Genomic DNA, 6,538 nt, shown 5'->3' with positions numbered 1-6,538 from the left:
ATGATTTCCTAGTGCTAGGCCTTCTGGATTCCTGAAGAATGTTCTGAACCTGTTTACTTAGGTTAAGCTTGTTCATGGATGCCGTGGGATGATCCAAGCTGAAAGGCTTAGCATCTGGAGGCTGGGGTGCACAATCCTTCCCTTGTCCCAAGTGAGGAGCTTGATTCCCTGAGGCAGCATGTGTGGACTTTCGTTGGTTAGTTGAAGAAGCAGAGGATACCAGTGCTGCCTGGACCAGTCTGGGGCTATCAGTATTGCCCTTGAGGCCTCTTCTCTTATCTTTAGAAGCACTCGGGGTAGTAGGGGTAAGTGAGGGAAAGCATAAATGAAGAAAAGTCCAAAGGAAGGAGAAGGCATCTGTTCTCTGGATTGTTTTCTGTTTGATCCTGGAACAGAATCTTTCCAGTTGAGTGTTTTCCTTGGTGGCAAAGAAGTCTATCTGTGGGACTCCCCATCTCTGCGCGATACTGAGAAATATTTCCTGATGCAGATGCCATTCATAGGGGTCCATCAAATTTCTGCTGAGGTGATCTTTTAAAGTATTTTGAGACCCTGGAAGGTATTTTGCCAGAAGGTGCAAATGCAGAGTGAGCAGTTTCCCAAATTTGCATCACTAGATGGCATAGAGGGTAAGAGTGGGTGCCCCCCTGCCTGTTTATTTACCACATAACTGTAGTGTTTTCTGTTTTGACTAACAGGACCCCTGGTTCCCATTTTTCCTTCAAAGCAATCAGGTCTTTTTGCACTGCCATACGCTCTTTGCAGTTTATGTGCCTGCCCTTGAACTGAGCCTCCCACTTCCCTTGGGATTGGAAGTGTGGAAATTGATTCCCCCTGACTGTCTCTGAGGCATGTGGTGAGAGTTTGCCCTGGGGAGTGAATTTGAATGGAAGGCCCTGATTTTGGGCACGAGATTGTAATCCTCCAGTGAAGAGACCTTTTGCTTAAGTTGATCAAGAATGGTTTACTGATATTTAATCATGTGAAACTGACAGTTGACGGCCTCATAGTAACGTGGCTGATATATACACTTTTTCCCCAAATATATCAAAGGCCCTGCTCTCTTTATCCATAGGTAAAGGATTTCTAGAAGAACTGTCTCTAGTCCCTTTGGGTCCTGGGGTGACCACCTCTTGATCAGCAGATGGATTTTTGAAAAAGTATTTATGAGTTCTGTCCTCTATAAAACCTGAGTGATTTACAAGGGGATGGGGGAATGGAGTCAGGATTCAAGGAGAAATCATGGAAGACATCCTCAACCACCTCTAAAATGGGTGGAATAGCAAAAGGTTTGTGCTCTGGCAGATCCAGGAATTCCCTAATTCTTTTTTTTTGATTGAGGGTATTCCTGTGTTTCTCACTGGGGGAGAGGCAGAGGCCAGGTTCTCCTCTAAATCTGAATCCTCAAAAGAAGTGAGGGAGGGTCCTTCTTCAGAACCAGACCCCTCTAGGTCTGAATCCTCCTCAGATTCAAAAGGATCTGAGAAAGCTTCAGAAGTAGGATCCCTTTTCCTTTTACCCGGGGAGGCATCCCTGGGTGCTTGTCTAGACCTAACTATGGAGATCAGGTGTTCAGCTGGGCTATGTCCTGTTGGTATCCCTGAGAAAAGGACCCGTTAGTCATAGTTGAAGGCCCTGCAGCAATACTCCTCTTAGGACTTTGGACATAGGAATGTCTGACATCCTGACGCCCATCTCTCTGGAAGAAAGATGAATGGGTATAAGCCGAAACCGCAAAGGAACATCACCAGGAAGAGACCACTAGTGGCCCTGGACCCAACCAACAAGCTGAAAGCAAGGGCCTGTGCAGAAGCAGAGGGACCCAATGGCATGTCAGACTCTGAATGAGTCTCAACAGAGGCCTACGCCACCATTTCAGACACAGAAGGGGGCTGCAAATGCACCTTGACTTCTTCAACAATCACAAGCCTAAAAGGAGAAATAGACGGAGAATGGTTATCATCCAAGGGTCTAAGCTTGGGTCTCTTATCCTTTTCCCTCTTACACCTAGGCTGCTCAATCTCTGAATGACCAGTGGATGCCATTGGACACCAATGAAATGATTCAAGACTAAGGTATCTAGCTAAAATCTCAGCCTTATGTTTGCTCATCCTAGAGTTAAATCAGGCACAAAATCTGATCATCCTAGAGTTAAAGCAGGCACAGAAGTGGCAAATAGGGAAGTCATGATCCAGGTCTAAATGTGACACAAAGTGAGTGAAGTCTTTGTATGGGATTTGCTTACCACAGTGGAGACAATTATTTACTTTATCTAACATGAGTTTAAAGCAAAAGAAAGGAGTTCCCCAATGGAGTACTTATCTTTCCAATTACTTCATTCTGGTGCGGACCAACAGATGCACTAAAACACTGCTTCAGGCTCTGATGGCAAGAAAGACTGATTTCATGGCGTAGGCTGGCTCACTATATACCCAAGTGTACTGATGTTGGTTAGGGTGTCTGCCAGCCTTAGCAGGAGGAAATAATTTTCTCTGGTAGTCGGGCCCACCAAGGGCTTTCGTGGAAGAAAATCCCATGAGTCAGGACTGCAACGCTGAAACACAAAGAATATCTGCACTTCCTGGAAGCTTTCCTTACCCTAGAGAATGCCGAAGTTTTGTGCAGTTACAGAGACATGGTCCAAGGCTGCAGAAAACACCCCGGCAGTGCAAGGCTGCAATACCTATCACACATTTGTAACACCCTCTGGAAAGGAAAAAAAAAACAAAAGGAGGAGGTGTTTCCATTTACATAAAAAACAATCACACCTTCAGACTTGTCAAGCAGAAGAGTTGACGTCCAGCTGACTATAGACAAAACCCCCTACCATATCATCACTAGCTACAGGTCGCCAACCATGAACCATGAAAACCACTCTACATACCTGAAATTACTAGAATCACTTACCATTCAGACCAGCACACTACTCATGGGTGTTTTAACTATCCTCCATAAAATGGGAAACATATACAACCACTTACACGCAGGCTGAGAGATTCCTGGGCTTTGTTAATGCAAATGTTCTGGAACAGTTGATCTGCACTCCCACTAGGAGCTCAAATATCCTTCACATAGTATTTACAAACATGGGGGAGTGTTGCAACCCCCACCCCCATCAAAATGTCCTCACTGGTGTGACTGGATAATAAATTAGTCTCCTTTAAAATAACTGTAATGGTAGAACCCCCATCAAACCCTAAAACCCTAAAGAATTTTTCTACGGCAAATTACCTCATATTGAGATAACATAGGTAATTTTAAAGCTCCCCCTAACCCCAAAAACAAAGAAGTCTATGCAGAAGTATACACGAAAGCTCTGTTCAACTACTTAAACTACTGCACAGACAATGGCAGTACTCGACTGAACTAAACCCAGGTCTGGCCAGAAAAACAAGTCACTCTGGTGGACCCCCGGCATAAATAGATTAAACAAGAGAAGGAAGAAATTCCTGTGTAGAAGAAAGAGGGAGGTGCACAAATGAGAAAAAAATCTCTCATTAATCTCAACAGGCAAATCGGGACTAGTCAAGTCTTCAAAAGCTAAATACAAAACTAAATATCCTCCCAAGCAAAGGAAAACCACAAAGTGTTTTTAGTTATGTTAGAAATCTTAAGGGGAAAAACTCAACAATGGGCTGCGTTGGTTGTAGGTAGCACCACCTATACTCAGCCAGAAGAAATAGCAAACCTGCCGGGTCATAAATTAAGCTCAGATTTCATCCCCATCACATCTGGTCACACCCCAAAAAATAGCCCCTACCATTCCTTTGCCTGTTATCAGAAAATAACAGGTCATCACTGTGCTCTCCAAAGCTAGAAATATGGCATCAATGGGCCCTGATGGACTGCCAGGGTGCTTCCTAATTAGCTTGAAATGTGAACAAGTAGACCCACTTGGACCTCTATTTAACCACAGTCTCCAGACAGGCTTTGTCACACTAGAGCACAGGACAGCAACTGTTATCTTTCTGCACAAGGAGGACTATCAATGGTCTCAGGAAACTACCAACCAATAAGTCAGACTAGCCTCATATGCAAGGCTAAGGAAAGGAAAACCACAGACCTGAATAACAACACCATATGAATCTCCAGACTCCACAGCCAACCCCGTTCAGCTCTGTCAAGTCCTACATGCTCAATCTGGTGGATTTCTTGAGAAGCTCACCAAGGCCATGGATGCAGGTAAGTCAGTGCATACTGCCTAACTTGACCTGGCCAAGGCACTTGACACTATATCCCATTGGGGTATTATAGATTAACTCACAAAACTGGGCATAAATCTCTATGTCACCAGGTGTACAGCCACGTGGCTCATAGATAGGACACATGCCATTAGACTGGGAGAATCCACATCCAACAAGAGGCCAGTCACCAATGGAGTACCACAGGCCTCACTGCTGGACCCCCCTCCTGTTTGAGATATACTTCCCTGATGTCAAGGCAAATGTAGATGGCCTGTGGCTGACCAAGTTTGCTGATGACTGCAAGTTGGAGGCAATCATTGGCTCCCCAAATGATGTCAATATCCTACAGAAAGGACCAATGCAGACTAATGACTGGTATCAGAGATGTGGCCTCAAACTAAATGCAAAAAAATGCATAATAATACCCTTTGGGAAATAAAATACCCTTGCAAATCAAAACATTAACACAACCACCTAAGAGTGGACCCCCTGTTGAGAGATCTGGGTACTCAGAAAGTAATCTGAACTTTGACCACCATGTGTTCATGGTAGTGAGGAAATCATTCTGTGTGGCTCAGCTTATAAGTAAGGGCATGACATCCCGATCTAAAGATGTTATAGTACCACTGCATTCAGCCCTCATCAGATCAACAGTTGAGTACAATGCACCCTCTTGTATGTACATCACCAGACACCTGCAACAGCTGGAGTGTTCTCAGAGATTTGTCATAAATAAATACAGGGTATAACCAACATGCCATATGTGGACTGATTAAAAGCCCTATCCCTGTATTCTGTTTCCTACCTATTACTGAGGGATGACTTATGCCTGACCTATAAGGCAGTCTCTGACTCAGCCCTGATTAAAATGCTGCATATTCAGAAAACTAACTTCACAAGGGTTACCTGCTCCACGGATCTAGACCTGATCTCTGACATAACTAGATCATGCTGGAGAGACAGCTGTGTGTTCCAGAGATTGCCCTTCATCTGGAATAGGCTTCCTATTCATATGAAGAAGGGCCCTCCTGCATTATGACTCCCCTTTTCCTCAGTTTTCCACATGAGATTGGCGTGTTACTTCAATGTTTCCAGCTTTCCTACTTTCTTCAGTAGTCATGCCTGACTGCCACAGGACGTCTTTCAAGCAATCCGTCCATCTCTTGGCTGGGTTTCCTCATTCCTGTTGTCTTCTTCTTCTAAATCCTTTTGTTTTATTCCTCTTGTCTTCTTCTTCTTATTGCGTTTCTAAATCTTTTTTTTTACTAATCAGTCTTCGGCTTTAATGCACCACCATAATCTGTCCTCAGTTCAATTGTTATTTTAATATATTTTATCAATGTGCGATTTATCTTACACATCCATTAGTATTCCACAATACGGAACTAAGAAATACTGTGATTTTTTTGTTTGTTTTTGTTTTTTGAAATCTATAAATGCCACATAGGTCTCATTTATGGCTTTGTTTAATTAAAGACGATGGTTAGCTTCACATTAATCTCTTTTATCCATTCCTATTAATTTTGCCCATAATTGTGTTTTATCTTTATGATTGCAGGCTCTGTATCAATTCCTGTTTACATCTTATATGATTTCTAAGCTAAGTTGTTGGTCAGTAAACCTAAGGATGATTTACAGGTCTGATTTATTTTATTTCAGTCTAATAACTGGTTAATAGGACTGGTTGACAGACCCTTTTCAGATGTCCTTGGCACAAACACAAAATTATACAGACTAAAAAATATATACAGTTGTACATAGTACAGTAACAATGCAGAGACAATAAAATACATTTGTATATTATTTATAATTATATTTTATGAATGAGTATAGTGTAGTCCATTATTAGACATGTTGTTGCCATTTCAGTGTTTGTACATAGTTTTTACTCAAGGCATTGTCATAGTACAAAGATGTCGGCACCTTTACTGAAAGTTGGATACAGTGACTGGACCTTGAGTTTTAGAATTGGGAGCTTTTCTTAACTGCATCTCTGTCTCACAAGCAGTTACTTCATTTCAGTCCATATCTCCTACATTAGGATTTCTTAGGGTTTATTTTACATTTTTTATCCATTTTTATCCATTCAGCATCCTCAGTGCATTCAACAGGGTTCCTCATTGATATGCCTTGAATTTATTAACTTCCGCTGTCTTTACTGACGGCTCAGTTGTTGATATTTTTCTTCCCAGCCCCCCGAAGAACTTCTTTGAGTCATTCTCAGAAACGTCTTGTTTTGTATCCTATCTTTATATTTTTGCATCATTTTTATATTTGCTGTGCATTTCCTGTGTTTTTCAGCTTATGCACATATTTTTTGTTTATTGTTAGAAATGGCAATCTTGATTTTTTCT

Source organism: Protopterus annectens, chromosome 3.part1 (genome assembly GCF_019279795.1).
Source record: "Protopterus annectens isolate FY-2018-M chromosome 3.part1, PAN1.0, whole genome shotgun sequence".
NCBI classification, from domain to species: Eukaryota; Metazoa; Chordata; order Ceratodontiformes; family Protopteridae; genus Protopterus; species Protopterus annectens.
The sequence above is the reverse complement of the archived record's forward strand: the minus strand, read 5'-3'. Positions refer to the sequence as shown.